A 23,916-nucleotide genomic window follows, 5' to 3' on the forward strand; every position below is an offset into this window, starting at 1 on the left:
TCACATTTGGTGGATTGTTAAAGAGATCATTCATTTAGCATGTACATGCATTTAGTGACCCCCAATGATTACTTTCTCTATGTATAGAGCTTAGAACTTCGAAGAAAAGCATGCAATTGTTTAATTCTTTGGGGATGAGTTTGATTTAGTTCGTAACGCTCTGGACCAAAGTGTTGGTGCGATTGGCGAAAGGTTAGTCCTTTTTAATTCTTTAATCTAATGAATGCTGTTGTGAATCAAGCTCTGGTCTATATGCACCCACACAAACATTTAGCTAATTGACTTGGAAGCATTCACACGTGTATATGAGCTCTTAAGCTCATATACCACAAAGCTAGTGTGGGTCCTTTTTTCTAAATGGCACTCACCATAGCTCTTGCGGAATGCCAAACCAGATACAACTTTGGGATTATCAGTGCGTGCTTGACATGCAATGGACCCATTGAAGGACTTTGCATGTCCACCAACAGTTTTGTGCATTGAGTGAAGGGGTAAGGAAGGGAACACATCATATTTTTAATGGAGAGTCTTACCAATGCTTGTTTTCATATCAAATGCTTCGGATTAACCAATCTAGCTCTGTCACACGATGAGATGGCATAACTAGGTAGAATATAACTCAGTTTCCATGGACCCTTCTGTACTATGTACATGATGTAGGGACAATGTAAAAGATGTCTTTGCATAAATACTAGATTTTTTGGAAGGAGAAAAACAGAAAGGCGTTGCAAACACTAGGCTGTCTATGGGATAACAAGGGCCTTTTGAGCCTTTGGCAAGACTCCCACAACTGCAAATATTATCAACATGCTAAGAGATGTGCTAATCAAACTTTGAAAACTTGGGTGGCTGAGAATTGTACCTTGGGTCACTAGCGAAGTGACACTTATTAGGGTTGAACTTTAGGTAGGCCTCATCAACAAGAAAATTCAAGGATTTTGTGATAGAGAGTGTAACATTTAATGGTCTAGTAACTTGTGTGTAGCGAAAAATAACATAGACATAGTGAGCATTTCATTAGAATAGATTCCTAATGAGCATAGCAAGAGTGTGTGTGTGTTTCTCTCTCATTCCTACTAAAAGGGATCGCCCCCTCAAGGATAGGGATGTGGGAAGACTTTTGAGTCTTCCCACAAGCATCCAATTTACCCTAAGGCTAGACCATTGGACACAACCTTTGAATTTTGGAACCTTATCATTTTGGAAGTTTTAATGGGCTGAACCTTAGGGCTTTGAAGCTCATTGATGCACATTGCTCTTTTGCAGATGCCCCCCCCTTTGGATCCCTATTTTCCCTCCTTTGGATCCCTACTGTGACCAGTCTACCAGCCTAACCAATATTCTAGCTTTTTCTCCCCTGGTACTTCCTTATATTAAATGACCAGTTTAACATGAGAAAATCATTTAGGAGAATTAGATATTAGTTATTATGACATTACCTCTCTCTTGAAATCATAGTCGTCCTCGACTATGGGGTAGAGAAGATAAAGCCTAGTCATTAAGTCTTTTTCTAGCGGGTAGAGGATCCCTATTTTACCCTACGACATCGTTCCAGAATGGATGACTAGTCCATTTGGCGCTTGAGAGCTTAAGCTACCGCAAGCATGTCTGCGCATTAGTCGTATCAATCTTCCATAGTAGAGTGACAAGCTCTACTTGGTGTTTGGAAGACCGTCTCCGCAAACTTGATCCTAAGCATGCATACTTCTTAACATTTGTGCACAATAAAGAAAAAGAGAGTCTTACAAGAAAAAAACTTTGTTCATTTTAAACATTTTTACATTTGCTTACTCTAGGGAAGCATTGTAAGCATTGACAAGGTTTAGGTTATCCTTTAATTGTATGCCTTGCATCCATCTACCGTCGGATAATCTTACCGCCTCTCAATACCTTGTCTTCATGTTGGAGAATGGACTCTGGTTGCAGCACCTCTTCTTGGTCCTCGATATCCGGTGGGTCTTCAATAGTTGGTTCTTGAGGTGGCTCTACTTTGTAAGGCTTTAGTAGGCTCACATGAAAAGCATTGTGTATGATCCAATGACTGGGCAACTTGACTTGATAGGCCATCTCATTGATTGGTCGAAGAATTTGGAAGGGACTATAGTACCTTTTTGCTAATTTAGCATAGTACTTTGGTGTCCGGTAGGATTCTTGCCTGTTGTGTGCCTTAATCGAGCCTTGGGAAATTTAAGCAAGACCCAATCATTTTCTTTAAAGGCTTGGGCTCTTCTGTGCTTATCAGCAACAGCCTTTTGCCTTTGCTGTGAGATAGAGATAGCATCCTTAATCTTTTGGAAAGATTCTTGTAGGTCTCGGCTATACTCATATGCAGCAAAGATCTTCTCGTGTACCTTAAGTAGTAGGGGACTTTTGGATCTTCCCTCGATTACCTCGAAAGGTGCTTTTCTTCCCGTGGAGGTATGTACAATATTATTGTAGGCATACTCCACTAACGATAAGTACTTCTCCCATTGGGACCTTTGATCTACTTCCGTTACATAGGCTTTTAGTAGATCAAGAATTGTTAGGTTAGCTATTTCACTTTGGCCATCCTTTTGAGGGTGATAGGTTGAAGAGAAGTTTAGCCTTGTCCCTAACCCTTCCAAAAATTACTGGTCATTCTAGGATCTCTATCTGACACTATGGACATTGGCAAGCCATGCAGGAAAACACACACAGCTTGGAGAAGACAAAGGAGGCTCAAGGCACACAACATAGAGTGTATTACTTAGCGTGCAATGGAAAGATAGACAGCCCTAGAGTGATGGGCGTATGTACAATACAGGGGGAAAAAACCTCCTAAAGAGGGAAAAATGCCCCGGCGGTCCTAACACATCACTACCACATGTATATGGTAACAAATCCCCCCCTGGAGTGATGCGGTGAACGAGAGCTGGCACATGTGTAAAGGGAAATGCCATGCCCTGTGGACATGATCAGTCCACAAAGAGGAGTAAGCCCAAAGCTTTGCGGAAAGCTTCGAGCTTCTCACGAGACAATGCCTTTGTGAAAAGATTTGCAAGGTTTTCCTGTGTTAGCACATAAGCCAAGCTGATCTCTCCTGCTGAGAGCCTCTCCCTGACATAGTGGTAATGCACCTCAATGTGCTTTGTGTGAGCATGAAAAACTGGGTTCCTCGCAATTGCCAATGCGCTCTGACTGTCAGTGTAGATAGTGTTGGCAGTGTCCTGTCCAACACCCAAATCAGCCATAAGGCGTCTGGGCCATACACACTCAACCGTAGCTGTCAAGACTGCCTTGTACTCAGCCTCACAACTAGAAGTGGCCACAATAGGTTGCTTCTTGCTCAACCATGATATACATGAACTGCCAAGCATGAAACAAAAACCACTTGTGGACACTCGCGTGTCAAAACAACCAACCCAATCTGAGTGCGAGAAAGCATGTAAGTCTAGCGGCAATGATCCCCCCTTGGGATAAAACAAGCCAAGATGTAAAGTGCCACTATGGTAGCGAAAAATCCTCTTGACAGCCTGCCAATGCTTAGACCCTGGGCTATGCATAAATCTGCTGACCTGTGAGATAGCAAACTGAATATCCGGCCTCGTGTTGCATACATAAATGAGGCATCCAACAACAGTTTGGTTAAGAGTGACATCTGCAGGATCACTAGTATCATGAGACTCAATTTCAAACCTGTTTCCATGCGAGTGGAGATAGGTTTGCAATCCTCAAGTCCAAACTTACATAGCAATGTCTCTATGTAACTTTTCTGACACAAGGCAATACCACCATCACATTGCTTAAACTGTATACCCAAGTAATGATGCAACGACCCCAAATCTTTCATCTTGAAAGTAGCATTCAAATCAGCCTTAAATTCAGCAATATGTCTCTCATTTGGTCCAATGATCAACAAATCATTGACATAAAGAACCACGATGAGAAGTACATCACCCTCACGCTTTACATACAATGTGCTTTCTATTGGACTGTTATGAAAGCCTTGTTTGACCAAATGAGTGTCAGATTTCTCATACCAAGCATGAGGAGATTGCTTCAACCCATACAAAGTCTTCTTACATCTGCACACTTTGTCCTCTTGTCCTTTCTTGACAAAACTGCGAGGCTGCGTTACATAAACTTCCTCAAATATGTCACCATTCAAGAAAGCAATAACAATGTCTGATTGATGTACATCCCAACCACAATGAGCTGCCAATGCACATAGAATCCACACTTGTCATACAAAGTGAGATTATAAAGCCCACGACACAATAGCCCAGATGCAACAATTTCATCACCAAAATTGAGATCATGAACTATACATGTGTCATCCACAAATTTGACTACAAGTCCAAGTCTAGCAAGTGCAGATACAAACAAAAGATTCTTCTTGATCCTAGGTACATAAAGTGCTTCAACAAGTGTGAAAGAACTACCATTTGCAGCAGTAAGCACAATCTTTCCAACTCCCTGAACTGGATAAGAGGCATTGTTGGCACAAGTGACTGAATTTCCATGAGGGACAGACTCAAGAGAGGTGAACAATTCACGATGTGAGGTAATGTGCTTTGTAGCACCACCGTCAAAATACCACACGTGTGAATCTGCAGCAACTGACATGCATGCATCATGGACATCAGGATTGTAAGTGCACTTTGCACTAAAAGCCCATTTTGCATCAACATCAGCATCACAGTCTCCATCACAAAAGACTCCACAATGGCTGCATTTGTAGTGGAACTAGCATTTGCAGTGGAACCACCCTCTTTCTTCTTAGCCTCTTTGAACTTCAACTTAGGACACTGCTTGATCAAGTGATCATTAGCCTTACAATATTGGCAATGCATCTTCTTTTTGCCCTTATCACCAAAATTGCCAGGCAAAGTGTTGCCAACAGAAGCATTGGGAACAAAAGTTTTGCCACTCGCAGCAGAACCATAAGAAGTGGCTGCATTGCTATTACCACCCTTTTCTTGTTAAGCAATAAAAGCCTGTTCAACTGCACGCTGTCTAGTCCTGTTTTTTCTGGAAAGTGACTCTTGCAACAGCAATATGCATAATGCATCAAACTTGACAACTTCAGGATTTCCTTGGGTCATAGGTCTCCAAGTACTAGCAAAAGTCTGGTAAGAATCTGGTAAGGCATCAAGAATAGTCTGCACAAGGGAACTGTCTGAAATGACTTCACCTGCAGAAATAAGTTTCTCATTGATATCCTTGACACCAGCAAGGAAAGTGTTCATATAATCTTCCTCATGCATAATCTTCGATTCCAGCTCTTTACGCAGCAAAGCAATTTTAGCCTCATTGCAACTTGCATAAAGACCAGCCAAAATATCCAAAGCCTGTTTTGCAAATTTTGCTTAATGAGTGTGAGGAACAATGGTGCTCTTCATAGACAACGCAATCAATGCATGAGCCTGCACATCCTTTACATCCCAAGGAGATTGTTCTGCCATAGGCAAAACAACTCTAATAGCAGTAATTCTTGGAGCAAGACCTGCAACATCCTCAACATTGCCTGCATCCTCAAAACCAGGACATACATCAATGCCCTGCACAATATTCTAGATGCCCTTTGACACAAAAACATGTTGCATCATGTAAGCCCACATTGGGTAATTGTCCCCATCTAATCTGTCCTCAGCAGCAAACATCTTGAACACATCTGCGTTGTTGTCAGCCATGGTAAATGTTGCACCTAATGCGAAAACTACACGAAAAGAGGAGAAACAAAGTGAGAACAACACGTGCTATATAGCACAAACCGTAGAAGACTGTAAGGCACCTGTTATGCAAAAAACGGCACTGATAAAAATTTTGCACAAAATGACAAAATAGCTTGTGCAGTACTGCTTGTAGTGGAAATAGAGGTCGAAATGAGCCCGATTCAAAAATCTGAGCAGACTTATCTCTACGAGCTTTCCCGAAATTTTTGTCGACCTGTAAACGCTCGCCAAAGCTCAAAGAACTCAAAGAAAGTGAGCAGGCGTGTGCTGGAGCTGCTGGCAACTGAGTTCGGGAGGATGCAACCTGCTCTGATACCAATTGTTGGAATTAGGGTTGCAGGAAAACACACACAGCTTGGAGAAGATGAAGGAAGCTCAAGACACACAACTGAGAGTGTATTACTTAGTGTGCAATGGAAAGATAGATAGCCCTAGAGTGATAGGCGTATATACAATGCACGGGGGAAAAAACCTCCTAAAGAGGGAAAAAAAGCCCTGATGGTCCTAATGCGTTCACACACATCACTACCACATGTATATGGTAACAACCATTTGATAGGCTTTATTAGTCTTTTTGACAGGTATAAAATGAGCTTGTTTGATGGACCTATTACTATCGTCCATATTCCAGTATTCCCATGGATAGACTTAGGCAATCCAAAGATAACATCCATGGATATGCTCTCCCATGGTGAATTAGGGATTAGCAAAGGTTGAAGAAATCCAGGTTGCTTCCCTCTATCAAGCTTCATCTTTTGGCATACCACACATTTAGAAACATACTCTTGTATATTTTCTTTCATGGCAGGCCAATAGAAATACGTTTCTATCCCTTTTAGGGTAGACTGAATCCCTCCATGCGCCGCATAAGGAGGAGCATGAGATTCATACATTACTTTCTCACGTAGTGAGTTAGTAATGCATAGTTTATTGCCATAGAGAAGATAACCATCTTGTAAAGTAAATGGTTCCTCTTTCTTCCCTAGTGCAAGGGCTGAAATCACATCTCTAACATCGATATCAATAGCGTACTCATCTATCATAAAAGATAGATCATTGTGAGTTGCTATGGAAATCGCATTCACTCTCGGGTGTCTTGAGAGTGCATCGGCTACTTGATTATGCTTGCCAGCAATGTGAGCAATATGAAAATTAAATTGCAAAAGGAAATTTACCCACCTCATTTGTTTGTCGGAGAGCTTGGTCTGCGTCATGAAGTACTTAAGGCTTTGGTGATCCGTCCACAGAATGAAAGGAGTCCCCAATAAATAGTGCTTCCACGAGTCTAAGGCATATAGAAGTGTGAGGAATTCCTTTTCATAAATGCCTAGAACTTGATTAACAGGGTCGAGCCTTCGACTTTCATACGCTATTGCGTGTCCTTCTTGGGGAAAAACAACTCCAAGGCAATCACCACAAGCATCACATCGGACCTCAAATGGCTTTGAGAGATCCGACAGAGTAAGCACAGGTTGAGAGATAAGATTTTCTTTAAGCTTTTTGAAAGCATTGTTCTCCTTGGCAGACCATGTATACCTAACATTTTTCTTTTTTAGGTCGTGTAATGGTCTCGCGATTTGTGAGAACTTTTCTATGAAGCGTCTATAGTATGCACGCATACCTATAAAGCTTCTTAGTTCAAGTAGACTCCTTGGATTAGGCCATTCGTTACTACTTCTAGCTTTGATGGATCCATTTGGATGCCATGTTGAGAGATAATAATGTGACCTAAATATTGAATCTCTTGTAAAGAAAAACTCATTTTTATTTCGATTAATATAAAGTTTATTCTCTCATAAGACTTGAAATATTACCTGGAGGTGTTGCTTGTGATCGTCTAATGAATTAGAGTAGATGATTATATCATCAAAGAACACTCTAGTAAAGGTCGATGAGGCCTAAATAGCTTCTCCATCAAGCGGTTAAATGTGGCTGGTGCATTGGTCAAGCCAAAAGGCATGACAATGTATTCGTAAAGACCAACGTAGTGCGAAATGCGGTCTTTACAATGTCTTGATCAACTATCCTTATTTGATGGTAGCCACTTTTTAGGTCAATTCTACTGAAGTAGGTCGACCCTTACAGCTTATCAAATAGGTCTTCTACCCGTGGAACGGGAAACCTATTCTTGATAATGATCCTATTTAGTGCGCTATAGTTGACACACATACAATATGTGCCATCTTTCTTTTGCACTAATAGCACGGTTGAATAAAATGGAGATGAGCTAGGCCTAACCATGCCCCTCTCAACTAACTCATGCACTTGCCGCATAATCTCCTCTTGTTGAGCTTAAGAAACTCTATAAGGAGGTTTATTAAGCGGTGAACTTCCTGGAAGAAGCTCAATTGCATGGTCATCATTGCCTCGTTTAGGAGGTAGTTCACAAGGGATGTCGTCAATAAAAATATCTTGAAATCCCTTGAGAAAATTGGATAACTCTAATTCCTTGTGATTGTTTATATTTTCTGTTGATAAAGCATTAGGTTCATTTTGAGAATCTTTAACAAAAATCATGTACATGAAAATAGAGCTCTTTATTGACTTATTGAAAGCTTGCATATGTACAATGGGTATGGTGTTACCCAACTCTTTAGCATCTATGTACATATCTTTTTCCCTGAACCTAAAGTAGATTCTCTTTTCAGGGAATTTAACATTGGTAGCCATGCAATCAAACCATGGTGCCCCTAGGATTACATCCTCGTGCTTGAGAGGAGAGATAAAGAAGTCCTCCTTGTCCACATAGCTTTGGACATGGAGCCTCAATTTCCCAATTAAGGGAGTGACTGAGGCTTCTTGCCCCTTGAAAGCACCATCGGCGGGTAGAACATCTCCCATCTCATAGGCTTGGATGCCTAGCTTGGTGGCCAAATCTGTGGATATGAAATTGTGAGTAGAACTAGGGTCAAAGAGAATAAAAGCATCATGTTCTCTTACCTGTCCCCAAGCGTGGCATAGAGGAGATCCTTTGTGGTGAGCATCCTCTTCTTGGATTTCGACCAAGGTAGCTCTAGGAGGCTCATTTTGTGCATTCTTGTGGGGACAAGCACGATAAGCATGCCCTTGCTTCCCACACTAAAACAATGGTTATCTTTATGATAATGCTCAAGCTCTTCATGAGAGAGTTTATTTTCTCCTTTATAAATTCCCTTCTCCTTAGATTTGTTGTTGTTTAGGAGACTTTTGGACAGTGTCCTTCCCCTTAGGCTCGTTATTACGGTCCTTGTTCTCCGTGGGCTTAAGATTTATCTTAGTCCCTTGTTGAAAATTGATTCATGAAGCCACCATGGTATGGTGTATGACCGCAGATATGGTGCGTGGCCTTTGGGAGTTGACATACTCTGCCATATCTTCAGTTAGACCCGCACAAAATTGTTGTTTTCGCTCTCCAAAATCCATCTTTTTGAAGACAATGGCTTTCAGATGTAAGTCCCAAAACTTGTTAGCAGCTGGACACACCCACCAGAAAATGACTGCTCGACGGAATATTATTTTTTGTAATTATTCATTTATTGAGAAAAACCGACATTTCACCTTTGTAAATATTGGGGCTTACAGAAGTTTCTAGATTGTATCCCATTTTTGACATTTAGATTGAGTAGATGGTTAAATTGGAACATTAGGGTTTGATATTGTAAGGTATTTATATCACTTTTGACCTTAATGAAAAAGACCTTTCTCATTTTTAAAAAAGTTCTGTCTGTGAGTGAGCGTACTGTGTACGAGAGAGAGAGTGAGAGTTTCATCTTGACGCTACGCACACACCGGTGGTCGAAATCGAGTGCGGAGAAGTGTAGCGTGTTGCCCCTGACGAGAGCTACGTGCCGATACCTACATTGCTGGCGTACGGTCTGGTTTTGCGAGCTCGACCCACGAGCTTCATCTGGTGATTCGATGAGCATACGTTATCCATTTTCGCATTTCAGCATATCTAGGCGTTCGCATTGAGTAGAGCTACACATTAGGTACTTTAGTTTTTGGAAACAATAACCTGAAAATTTCGACCAGACATCCTACGTGATTTTGTACCAGGTGTTTAGGGTTGGGATTTTGGTTCATGGACCTTAGGGAGAGCGACCTATTGGTGTTAGTAGGGTCTCCTTCAAGTTCTGTGGCGTTTTGAGACCGTTTGATGGGTATTTGGCTCTTGGAAGTGTTGTAAGAAACCTCTCCTTATGCACTCTTGAAGGCTGTAGCTTAGTGGCATTGGGTAGAGACCTCTGTAGGAATTAGTCGAGAGTCGGTCGAGTGTAGGTTGACACCCTATGCTTGCTTTCACGCGCCTGCGGGTCGAGCTTCGTTCTTAGCTGAAAAATCTTGTTAGGTGAGTTCTCGTTGTGCTGACGTCCGTTGCTACGTATCCGCCAACATTAGCGCCGCTGTTGGGGACGAAAACCCTAGGTAGGTGACCGAGACTAGTCCTTGAGGATAGGGATTCTCTGGCTTGCCAGAGTCTCGTTTTACATTTAGATAGGATCAGAGGATGGAGGACTCTCTAGGTCTTAGAGGGAGTCTAGGGAGCGTGTGACTGGCTTAGATCCTTCGACTTAGGTAGACTGAGATAGTTTTAGGTCTTAGTTGAGTTGATAAGTAGGAGTTGGAGTGGTAGAAGCGGTGAAAGGAGAGCTTGAGAGTCCGGAGAGGCTAGGAAGCAACCAAAACACCATTATCACCATTTCACATGATGAGTAGGAGTAGGGTAAGTAGGACATCATGATTTATGATCTGGAGCACTTCATGCATGTTATACTTGCTGGTTAGGTTCATCACAAGGTTGTAAAAGATGCAAAACAGTGTTTGAAAGCTGAAGTGAAGTTTAAAAGTTGGTGTGAGTGTTTCTGATAGAGCAGCAGAGCATCAGGAGCATTTCTGTCAAGAAAAAAATTATATTTTAAGCCAGGAGACATCCTGCGCGTAGGATGTCTACATGCAATTTTGAGTTGACCAGTGTGTTCAGAAGGTAGATTTTACCCTAGTTTCACCTGGAAAGTGGAAATTTGACCATATCTTGACAGGATAAGGCCAGATAGACAGAAATTACCACACATCCTACCCAAATTGTGCCAAGGAATTATTTTAACACCAAAACCATAGGATGGCTGCATGGGCATGATCTGCATGATATATTGAGTGACCGAGAAAGGTTTCATCTCAATTGGGTGAGAAAAGTAAGTTCTATGCAAACTTTAGCATTTTTGACTGAAAAAGGATGGAACAGCTAAAATTGGGGTCTTTTGAAATCCAAACCAAAATTTAAGCATAGCACTGAGTTGCTGACATTAAGGGGAAGCTGTGGCTCAAGTCTGGGGTCAAACAGGCCAAATAGACATCCTACGCGTAGGATGTGTTTTGTGTGATTTGGCACTCCAAACCCTGATTTGAGCATACCAAAGTGACAAGCACCTTAAGGGGAGTCTATTCTATGCATTTGAAGCTATTTTGATCAGTTAGACATGCTACGCGTAAAATGTCTAATGCATGAAATTGAAGGCAAAAACTGACTGTAGGCATAGCAGGGTGTCGTATAGCCTGAGGCAAGCTTCCTAGTCAATTTTGGTACAAATTGGAGTTGATTTTACTGGTCAGACCAACAACAGCCTGTGGGAACATATTTCTGACCAATTGACCAGCTTCTAGGTGTCCAAATCAAAAAGTAAAAACAGTTGTGGACTCACCACATCAAGGGGAGTCTATAGTGCAAAAACCAGGCAAAACAGAGCAGGAGACATCCTACGTGTAGGATGTCTACTGAGGCTTAGGGAAGTGAAAAACTGACTGAGGACATACAGTGATGTTCCAATTGACTTAAGAGTTCCAGAACTTCTTTCAGAAGTGAATTTGGACCTTATTTGACCTTTTGATGGAGCAAGGAAGGAATTAAGACTTTCTATGTAAATTGACCAACATCCGAGGGAAGTACAATTCCAGATTAGCAGACCCAATCCAGAACATCAGAAGTGTAAAATACAGTAGTGGTTGAGGTTAACTATCCAATTATACGAATCGTTACTAAAATCACCTCTAGCGGTTAAATACTTTGATTCGATTGCCGAAATTAAACGCTTGTGTACAGGTATATTCAGCGGCAAAGCAAGAAGTTGTGTGGAAACTGATCCTTTTCCAGGTGAGTGGTTGGATTTGTGTTAAGTTGCATTGCTAAGTTTGATGAATTTAAGATCAGGAAGACACATTTTTAGAGATCAAAAGGTGGCACGTGACCAAGGTAGCTTAGTGTCCACCGAAGAGAGTGTAACCCAAGCAAGGCTAGATCCACTAGCACCGATTATTGAGGAGGGTAGTGATACTGACACTTCATCAGATAAGTCCTTCTTCATGATGGGTAGTCAACAGCCAGGAGGTTTCTCCTATGAGGGACCAATGCTAGGAGGAAGCACCTCCCTAAATCCTTTGAACGATTCCAAGTTCACTACAATCTTCTTAGAAGGAACAAACTCGAGGGGAGCCCTAGTTTATTCTGACTATCGGGGACGCAAGTGTATTTGTATTGAAGAAATGCATGCTCAGAGACTAGAGATAATTCGAGTCTATGATGATGGAGATAGATTCCGAGATGAAAAGGGGAACCACTATCTAATAGTTAGTAACCATAAGGATTACAATAGATATGGAGATAACGTGGCAAAAGAAAAAATGGTTTCAAAAACTCAAGAACCGCCTCCAAACATTGATCGACGTGGAGCTCTTTTTATGTATGATAAGAAAACAACCAGGGTCTCAACTTATAATGAGAATGTGGAAATTTACAAGCATGAGAGCGAGGGAATAGTCTCCTACTTTGGATGCAAAGAACCCTACCCAAATGAATTAAGCAAAGACAAGGTTCTTTACTTATTCTCTTATGAAATTGCTATGGGGAAGGATATTGTTTTTGTTGATAGGAACGGGCAAGAATACACACGTATTCTCCCAGAGGAGGTAGAAAAGGCAATAGTTCCAGGAGCATCAACATATGCCTCCGAAGAAATGCCAAGAGCCACCTACATCCCTAGCAAGTCGAAAAATCCCTTTTCAGAAGAGTATGACGCGACCTCACATTCTACCCGACCACAGACGTTCAACTACCAGGACCAACTAGCAACCCAGCCATCATTGCAAGCATGGCTTCGACAGAGTGCAACATTAGAACAAGACCAAAATCGAGATGGTTATCCAGCCGCACGAGGGCTAAGGGATTTACAAGAACCACCACTCTATTCACGGAATCAAGGCGAGAGTAAACCAAAAACTCAAGGGTCAACAGAACCTGGAAGACCACACATAGAGCGACTTCGAAGAGATGAACCATCTCTTGCAAGAACCGTTAGAAATTATGGCTTAGGAGCACCACTAAGAGAGGAACCTGCCCACTACCGAAGGCCAGAGGAGGTATATAGATTGGGACGAGGAGATCCAATGATGAGATTTGTAGACCATCATAGATTTAGACCTTCTCAAGTGCAAAAATGGGTAAACAAGAAATACACGGGAAATAGAGATCCTAGGGATCATGTAGCAGCCTTTGTGCGTATAACTAGAGCTGAAGAGGTGTTAGACTTCCCCACACAATTTGCAGGGTTTGGACTAACCCTAGAGGAGGATGCTGCTACTTGGTTTGACTCTGTGGAGCGTAGAGACTTTGAGTCTATGGAGGAGGTGTTTGACGAGTTTATTGAGGAATTCTCACAAAGGGGGATAGATCATAATACAGTCTCACAAATCCATAAATTCAAACAGAAAGAAGGAGAGTCTGTGTGAAAGGCAGCCCTACGATTAAAAAGATATGTTAAGTTCTACCTTGTGGAAGGACTGCCAACTCAGTCTAGACTTATGCTTATATTCATCCAAGGACTGACGAATACAGATCTCCAGAAGGACTTACATATGAAGAGGAGCACGACTTTAAACGAGTTAACTAAGGAGTCACTTTAACTTGTAGACAATTGTGCGGTCTACAAAGAGGGTGAATTCAAGGATCTTGACAACGACTCATCCTCACAACAAAGTGGAAGCAAGTCCGCTAAGAAAACACCGAAAGGAGAAGTAGCTGTAAGCCAAGAGCAGCTTGTAGAGAAAATGCTAAAAAAGATTAACCTGTACTCCAAACCTCAGGCTAGATAGCCAAAATGGTGTGCTATTGAACAAAAATGGACAAACCATGTGACGGAGGAATGTTATTATAACAAGGGATATGTGAGAGAGAGACCTTATGCTCCCCAAGCTCAGGTAGCATCTCCTCAACTTCCACCGATGCCTAGGTATCAAGTAGACCACCTACCAGGACCTGTAGGTGTAGAAAGACCACAACCAGTGTTGGGGCAGCAACCACCCCTGCCAGGATTACGACCAGTCGGCATAAGATACACACCAACAGTAACCAAACCAGAAGAGAAGGCTTTGGTACCTATGCGTGCATATTACGAAGAGCCCAATGGATATGCTGCAAATCCTGTCTATTATCCACCGGAAGAGCCCCCAACGCCAGAACCGTGGAGCATGATAGGAAGTGCAAGACCACCAACAGCTGCATAGGCAGCAGGAGAAGGAAGATATAGCTTGGATGAACGAACATTGTTGTTCATAGCCAACGAAGGCATGGGAGGGCAGAGACATGCATACCAACAAAGAGGAGCTCAAGGAGCACCTCAATAGCCTAAGGGACTCTGCTACAAGTGTGGTGGAGACCATTGGCTAAGAGACTGTCCTCATGATGAAATCATTAGAGTCAACGCATATTGCACTGAGTGTGGAATTTACTCATTTAATTCCTGATTGCCCTAAGAACCCGAGCAAAGGAGCAAAAACTACCTTGAACATGCTGGAAGCAGTGCCTTCCAATGAAGGGTCAGAAAATGAAACAGTAATACCTATTCAGGCAATGACACGAGCCCAAGCTCAAAGAATGACGAATGAACCTATAATTGAAGAGCCAAAAACCAATGCCCCAAGTTCAGAAATGAAAAATCAGAGAAGCACTTGGAAAGCTAGAAAGGTGTGTATGAAAGCCAGGAGAGAACGAGAGCAAACGGTTCTATCCGAGGAGTTGAAACACACAAAGGATAGATTAGAGCGGTTAGAGGATCTAGCTAGCCTAAGCTTACACACTGCGGCAACCATAGCACCCAAGGAAAGAGAAGAACCCAAAAGTGCAGGATCAGTGTTGGCAGAAACGATAAATGAGCAGTTAGACGCACTTTTAAAAGCTTACGAAGCCAGACTCAAAAACAACCAAACTCAAGAGCAAAGATGGATGACTTATCCATATGCCAAAATAGAAAACCAGAGATTGGAAACGTGTCGAAAGATGATTGAAACAACTTAATCCTTGATAGAAAACCCGCTTGGTAAACCTGCAAGTTGGCATGAAGTACCAGCTCCAACCCCTGTCAAACCAACTTTAGAGAAACAAATAGACATGAAGGAGAGACCCACGACTGCCTCTGAGTCTTGGAGAGAGCCTATCATAGTGCCAAATACAACAGATGAGACAAGTGATGGGTTTCAGCCTAAAACATTGGTAGAAATGGGTAAGGATTGTAACGGTCTAGATGACTTGTGGAAGCAAATCCGTGATGCCAACGAAGCTAACAGGGTGAGTTACCACATGAATAGCATGAGAAATGAGAAAAATGAGATCTTATCTCCTATTGAAGAATTTAAGGCAAGATCACAAATGAACTTTGATATGCATTCACAAGGGGGAGACCAGGGATCAATTAGTTTGGGGCACAGCCAACCAAACTCACTAAAAACTCTACCCTCTTACCTAGGAGAGTATGAAGCCAAGTCTGAGGTGAGAGCAATCCCATCTCAAAGACTTTCTTCTAACAGAGTGATGGATTCACAAGGGTTGATTGAGTTATTGTCCACCCCTGTGGCATGCACAATCACATTAGCTGAACTCCTAAGGCTACGATCAAACATGTGGACCATAGTAGGCAAATGCTTAGAAAAGTTTGGAGTGAAAGACCCCACCTCGAAGCTTCAAGAAGGGATCAGAGAATTGGACAAGCCTCAACTAAACACAAGGCCAGTACCTTTAAACAAGGTTGGAAAATATTGCGAGGGAGAAGAGGGAAACACCACGCTACCAGTAGAATTCCAAGGAGTAGTTTCCAAAGCTATTCTTGACAGTGGAGCAGGAGTCGCTATTGCCACCAAGGAAATCTGGAAAAAATGGGGAAAACCGGCTTTGAGAGCTACCAGAATGAAATTGCAATTGGCAGATGGGTTCATGGAAAAGCCTCTAGGACTCTTAGAAAAAGTAATTGACACCTTGTGTGGAATCGAGTATGAGCACACATTTGCAATAGTCGATTTCGACAAAAAGAACAATTACGAGATCATCTTGGGAAGACCATTCATGAGACAATTAAAGATGGTTCAGGATTGGGATTATGACCACATATACCTCAGACATGGTGAGAGTACAACCAAAATACACCTAAAAGACCATAGTTACAAGGATGTGAACCAGACACCAGTGGAAGAGTTTGATTCAGCTACATTGGCAGGGTCCGAACTCCCAGCATGGTTAGGGCAACAAATAGAGCTATGGATGTGCGGAGCTTCACATTGTGAGAGCTTAAAAAGAGAGGAATGCGTCTTAGAAAGAGCTATTGAAGACAAGGATTATATTCCGGAACCTTTTCCTGAAGATGCCTTGGAACCTCTGGAATGGGAACACATACTAGCAACATTGGATGTCTGTACCATAACAGATAGCCCAACGAATTTTTTTTTTGATAAGGATGGCTATGATGTGCTACCCTATTACATGGTAAGCCTTATATGAGGAGGAGATGAGATTGTAGAACCACTAGAACACGAAGAGTTTTATAACTCCTCTGAGCATCTGGAGGTAAATAACGATGAAGATAATGAGTGTTCAGACAGCTCAAGCGAGCGTGGGGAGAAAACAACGAATATTAAGTTTTATGATTTTGCCAATCAACACCCTAGACGCTAGGAACGCTATAGAAAAAAACGAGCAAAAAAAAAAAAGAGAGAGAACTCGATGCCCAGGATAAAAGATAAAACTCACTATCTAATGCTTGTCAAAGCAGAGGATTGTGTAAAAGACCAAATATCAGGCAGATTCTCAAAATTTCGAAGGGAAAGAACGCAAAAGGAAATAAAACAAGTACGGAAAGCTAAAACAGAAACAAAATCAAAAAAATCTCAAAAATCAGAACAAGAAAAAACAAAAGACCCAGAGTGGACCAAATTGGAGCGTAAAAAGAAATACCAAGAACTGAAACGGTCATTACGAGAGGTATGGACGACTGAGGGTGAAAGTGATGGTAAGGAGGAGATAAAAAAAGAAAACATGAATGTACCATCACACTATCGGAAATTCACCATCCAGGACAGAAAAATCATAATGACACCACGAGTCAGGGAAAGAACAAATTAGGAATCTTACAATGGGCCGAAAAATGCAAAACGGATAGACCTTGCTGAGACAGGCAAAAAGACTTAGCCGGTCTATATCGCAACTGATTTAGAGCCTGAAGAAGAATAACAGTTAACACAATTTCTCAAGAAGTATAAAGATGTGTTTACATGGTCCTACAAAGACCTCAAAGGAGTTGATCCATCGATATGCCAACATACAATTCCTTTGAAATCAGATGCCAAACCTAGCAAACAACGTCCTTACACATATAATGACACATTTGCTAAACGAATCAAAGAGGAGATTGACAAGCTGATGGATGCTGAATTCATCTACGAAATCGAGCATACAGATTGGGTGTCACCCATTATGGCTGTCCCCAAGAAGAACGGAAAGCTGCGAGTGTGTGTGAACGTCAAAAAGGTAAATGTAGCCACCATAAGGGATAATTATCCCTTGCCGATCACAAAACATGTACTTGAGAGGGTGGCCAAAAAACGGGCTTATTCCTTTCTAGATGGGTTTTCAGGGTATAACCAACTGGCAATTGCAATAGAGGATCAACACAAAACAACGTTTGCCACAGAACGAGAAATATATGCGTATTGAGTTATGCCTTTTGGCTTAACCAATGCCCCAGCTACCTTTCAAAGGTTAATGACTCATGCGTTCAAAGAATACCTAAGAATATTCTTAGAAATATATATGGATGATCTTTGTGTACACTCTCTTCTACGAGAAGAACATATTGACCATTTACAAAAGGTATTTGAGAAGTGCATAACATATCGAATATGTCTTAACCCGGAAAAGTGTATTTTTATGGTTAGGCAAGGCCGCATCTTAGGACATATTGTCTCAAGAAATGGCATAACCAATGATCTAGACAAAATCAAAGTCATAGTAGACTTGCCCAGGTCTACTAACGGGAAACAAGTGCAATCCTTCATGGGACACTGCGGATATTATCGAAGATTCATATATATGTATGCAGTCATTGCACAACCTCTGTATCGTTTATTAGTCAGTTTCGACTGGACTGAGGAGTGTGAAACTTCATCTCAAAAGCTGAAGAAAAACCTTGTATCAACAACTGTACTTAAAGCACCAGACTGGGAAAAGATATTCCATGTTCACATTGATGCATCTGCATATGCAATTGGGAGTATTCTGGCTCAACCTGGAGACGGAACAATGGATTTTTCAGTTTGTTATGCAAGCCGACAGCTAAATAGTGCAGAGAAGAACTACACAACCACCGAAAGAGAGGGGTTAGGAATGATTTATGCTGTAAAGAAATTTTGGCATTATTTGCTCGCAAACAAATTTGTGTTCTTCACAGATCATCAAGCTCTTTTGTATCTGGTAAATAAACCATGCAATACTGGGAGAATTGTACGCTGGTTTATTATATTGCTAGAGTTTGATTTCACAGTGGTGGTCAAAAAGGGTAAAACTCATCTACAGGTGGATCATCTTTCAAGGCTGCAAAACGGGGAAGCTCCTGAAGGAGTAGATAATGACATACCTGATGCTTACCTTTTCAATATATAAATGATACCCAAATGGTCTCAGGAAATTGTTAGCATTCTTTCCTTTGGAGGTAGATTTGATAACAAGGAAGACAGGTCCAAACAACAGACAATTTGACAAACAAAAAACTTCCAGTTCATTGCAGGACGGCTGTATCATTTAGGATCGGACCAGATTCTACGATTATGTATAAATCCGGAGGAATTCGAGTGTTATCTTGAAGAAGCACACGTCCAGAATTGTGCAGTTCATTGTTCAACAATGAAAACACACCAGAGACTGAAACAGTTAGGGATTTATTGGCCAACTATGTATGCTGAGACACATGCTTATGTTAACAATTGTACTATATGTAGTGCCAAACGACCAGTGGATCACGCGACATTGTTTCAGGTAAACATTTCACCTGCATGGAGTCAATATATCAATTTCTTAACCACAAGGACATTTCTTGAAAACATAACAAAAGCACGGAAAAGGGCTATAGAGCTGGAGGCTCGCGACTATAATTTAATTGGGAACCAACTCTATAAGCGGGGAAAGGACAATAAACTTAGAATCTGTGCAAGTGAAAGTGAATACTTGCTGATTCTAGAACACGCACATGGAGGAATAAGTGGAGGTCATTTTTCAGGCGATAAGATGGCAAAAATTGTCTTAACCACAGGAATATGGTGGCCTACATTGCATATGGATGCTGAGGAGTTTGTAAAGCGTTGTGACGCATGTCAGCGCACCAAGGTGCCGCTAAAGAGAGATGAGATGCCACTACGGCCAATGATGGGAGAAAGGGCATTTGCAACATGGGGCATTGATTTTGTGGGGCCTATTTCACCCCCTGCATATCGCACCCATACCCAATATATTGATGGGGCCTTTTCACAAGCCAAGCTCCCATACCCCTCTTCTCTCGTCCCCACCCCATGAAAACCCCCTCTTAGGGAGGGAGTGATAAAAGGCATTGGAAAAAGTAAGAAAAAAATAAAGTATGATTATGTAAATATATAAGAAAGGTAAAATAGACCACCTCATGCCTGCGGGGCAGCCCATCCCTACCTTGCCTCCTTTTTCTTCACTGTTGCCCCGCCGTGTGTCCCTTTTCCTCTCCTCCACTCAAAAGGTCAACCCCCTCTCTCTTTCCCTTGTCCTTTCTCCTTTCTCTCTCCCTTGAAGCTACCCCACCCCCTATCCTTACCAATAATGCACCCTAACTCACATGCCACCTCTCCTATCTTCCAAAACAATATACCCCACCCCCCCTTTTCTCTCTTCTACACTCTCCCATGATCCAAATACCACCCTCTCTCTCTAAAATTCGAAATCTCTCTTGTCTTGTAGCCAGATGGCCTCCCCCACACTCACACACACTCAGTTTCACTGAAAAAAGTGCCCACAGATCCATCCCCACCCAGTGGTTACTTGATTTTCTTGTGTTCACACACATCTGCACACAGATTCACCTATGAACACACTCCCCTCTCTCCCCTCTTGTAGTTACTTTATTCTCCATGTCACCTCTCACTTTTTTTCATCAACCCATATCTCTCTCTTAGTCTCTCTCTCATGAGACTGCTGTTCTGGCACATATACACACAGCCAGACAAGTGGGGCCCACAGTCACATGGCCTATGTAGATAATGATTTCTTCATTTCTAAATTCTAGAATTTCTCCCCCCTCCTACCCTATATAAAGAGGGTTCACCATCACACTACACACACACACACACCATCACCAAAGAGTACACTGTGCACTGTGTGTGCCTAGTGCACACACACACACACACCATCACCAAAGAGTACACTATGCATTGTGTGTGCCTAGTGCACACACACACACACCCACACCATCACCATCACCGCAATCACCATGCTCGTCTTGAGAATGACCTCTACACCCTTGGGCTATGGAAGATGAAGGGAAATTAAATGAAGGATGATGGCCATAACCCTCGTGCGAGTCTTCGCCATCAACTCCCACCTATCCGCCATGTGCTCTACCACGCTCTCCGTTCTCATTCCCCTACCCTATGCTCCCCATTTCATCGCCTTATTCTCTAAATAAAGCTTGAGGTTTTGTGAGTATGTTTTCTTGCAATGTTTTGCCCATGTGAGGTGTGCGGAATCGCCACCTAGTCTTGTGTTTGGAGTGAGCTTGTGTATGTGTGAAGGGTGTGCGGATTCGCCATCCTTTTGTGGTGCCTAAGTACTAAGCCGCTATACCCCCTCCCTCACCCTCTCTCTCTCACTCACTTGATCTCATTCCCTTTCCTCTTCATCATTACTCCCAAGCATCCATCTCTCTTGGATGAAAACTTTGTTATGGTGGTGTGTTGTTTGCATCCTAGCCGCTGAAGCTAGGTGGTGCCCCCTGTTTGCTTTACCATGACAGGCTCGAGGCGCGCCATTCGGTCCCCGGTGTTTTAGAGGCCGTCGGGGTTCGGGGTTCGCTTTGCTCCCGTCATTTGGTGCCCCCACTGAGGAGGCCTTTCTAAGACCCTTCAGTTTACAATGCTGAAAGTGACGCCTACTATCAATCATGGACGAATGGCTGAAGGAATTTTTTAACTGGAGGACGGAAGAAGAAGAGAGGAAGGAGGCACTAGCCGCCTTCATTGAGGTGCTACTGCCAGGCTGCAGTGTCGTCAGCATTCAAGAGGTAAATTCTCCATCTCGTGTTGCTCGTTCTAACTATAAATTGAGAGCATCAAGTGGGAGGTCGGTGAAGTGCCATCACTGTTGTCAACCAAGGCACACTGTCAATGAGTGCCAGCAACGAAGGCAGCGAAAGGGCTGAAGTCATCTACATCGACATTCATCGCAAAGAAGTCATTCACATCAAGGAAGGGAAGCAAACGGTGAGACCTCTTTTCCCTAAAGAAAATACAGTCAAAGTTATAACTCCAAAGTGGCCTAAAGGGGCTGCTCGAGCCAAAGGCAAGGAGAAGATAAGCCAGTCTGGAAACACATGACCCCGAAGGGAGAAGCATCTGGCCAAGCAAGTGCTTCAAGCTTAGAAAGCCGGGTAGTACCCAATTTGCCAAAGAGGAAGTCATCCGAAGCTAAGCGGCGAAATGTCGCCTACCGATTTTCACAACGCATGCGAGTGCTACCAATCCACTTCGACAATCCGGAAGAAGAAGTGGTAAGAAGATTCCCATGTCCTAGAGAAGAGTGGTTCGGCTACTGCTCTCGCTGTTTTGGAAAGAGAGTGGAGGATCTTCCTCCTCTCCCTGTACAACTTATCCTGAAGAAGCTCTCTACCACGGGAGAAACCCAGTGGGCTGGGGACGAGTTGCAACTGAATGGAGTAGAATTCATGCAACACGCCGACTACGGAAATTACCTGCAATTGTTGTTAGCCAAGAGGCTGGGAGTGGTCAGACGCGTCGCCATCATCCCGTACGTGCTGAGCAACGAAGGAAAGGTAGAGCCCATGAAAGGCGACGACCTCTTGTGGATGTGCCGACTCATCAACACTGGCACGATAAGAGTATAAGTAAGTATTTCATCCTCTGTGCATGATGGAAAACGGGCCAACGGCATTCCCGTTCAGATTCTTGCAGCATATGCATGTGAATATCTATGTAGATAGGAAAGTCTTCTACCAACAGAAGATCGTACACCTATTCGGTGCGGCGGTACTAGGAGAAATCCTCAATTCTCCGAACCCTATCATTCTCCCCATATTAGATTACCATCATTCCTTTAATGTTTCTATCTTTATCTTGTTTTAACCTATCCACCCACCCTTGTAAAAAGCTGCTATGAGCCGCACTGTTAATGTAATGTAAAAAAAGAAAAAAGAAAAAAGAGGTTTGTAATTTCCTGAGTCACTACCATGGCAAGTGTTTCTTTCCCCACGTTCAGTGGAAAGAAGGGAGAGGATCTCACCACCGACTTTTTGGATGATTTCGACATTGCTTGTATCGTCTCCAACAAAGATGACGATGCTTCACGACTTAGAATTTTTCCTCTACTAATGAAAGTAGAGGCCAAGTCCTGGTATAATGCATTGCCCTAGGCCACCAAGAATGCATGGGATGTGTTAATGGCTACTTTTGTGAAGAGGTTTGGTGGAGGCACAACCTCGGAGAGGCTATGGAAATTACTGACAGAATTAAAGCAGGGAGGCCTGCTGGAGTATGCCACCTACGAGTCCAAATTTGTGGACTTATGGGAGAGATGGGTTGCCTCACTGGAGGAAGGTGAAGGAGCGCCTAATTTCCTAAAGAAGGACCGTTTCATTGCTGGTCTATGGTCGCCGCTTAGAGAGAAGGTGAAGGGAAGGTTTCCTGCAACATATGAGTTGGCAGTCGAAGTAGCCCGCCTTAAAGACAAGAAGCTACGCATGCAAGCAAGAGTAAACGAGTCAGAGGAAACAAGCTCGATACAACCAACCCCAGTGACTGCAACAGCCAATCATAGAGTCCAACCGCAGGAGGCATCAGAAGAGCCAGACCTGTTGAGTCGTATCACCACCCAACTAGAGAGTTTATCTGTGCATTTGGTGCAGCAAGGGCATGCACCTGGCAGGAACCCAGAACAAGGAAGAGGACAACGAAGGCAGAACCCAGAGTACCACTGTTACAACTACGAGGAATATGGCCATGAAATGTACTACTGCCCACACCCGAGGAGGCAGAATTTCAATAGAGGGGGGAGACAGAATCAGATCTCTCCACCAAGAGCAAGACCACCGCCACTCAGGCAACCAATCCCACATGTTCAAATCAAACCACCAGCGGTGCAACCACAGTTGGCCACACCAATTCGACGCCAGTCACCAATGCAACCACCACCACAATCACCACTTACAATCATCCTACGCCCACCACCAATTGGTACCCGCACACCAAGTATCATTGGTCTTGCAGAAGAGGTCAAGATGAGTGTAACAGAAGAAGGATTAAGTAAGAAGACTATTCAAAGAACTGAAGCAGTGGAACAAGAGGTTAAAGAATCAAAAGATGCTACCCAGGTGGGGGAGGTAAGTCAAGAAAATTGTGTTACAAATGTAAGCACATCTTTAACCTTGGATGAAATAGGCACCAAAGCGATTAATCGACATCATTGGGCAGTAAGGGTAAGAAGGTGTAAAGTGTTGATTAGGCCTCGTCAGAGTAAGAGGAATGCAAAGGTCATGAAAAATACAAGAGAAGAAGAAAACCAGCCTGTTAGCAAGGCTTTGCAGAAGATGGACAACATATCAATCAAAGGAGAGGGCTTTGAAAACGGAAGCTTGTGCACCAGCATGGACCCAGGACAGTGTATCAAGCTAAAGGAATCTTG

This window comes from Adiantum capillus-veneris, chromosome 5 (genome assembly GCF_014529385.1).
Source record: "Adiantum capillus-veneris isolate H3 chromosome 5, ASM1452938v2, whole genome shotgun sequence".
In the NCBI taxonomy this organism is placed as follows: Eukaryota; Viridiplantae; Streptophyta; class Polypodiopsida; order Polypodiales; family Pteridaceae; genus Adiantum; species Adiantum capillus-veneris.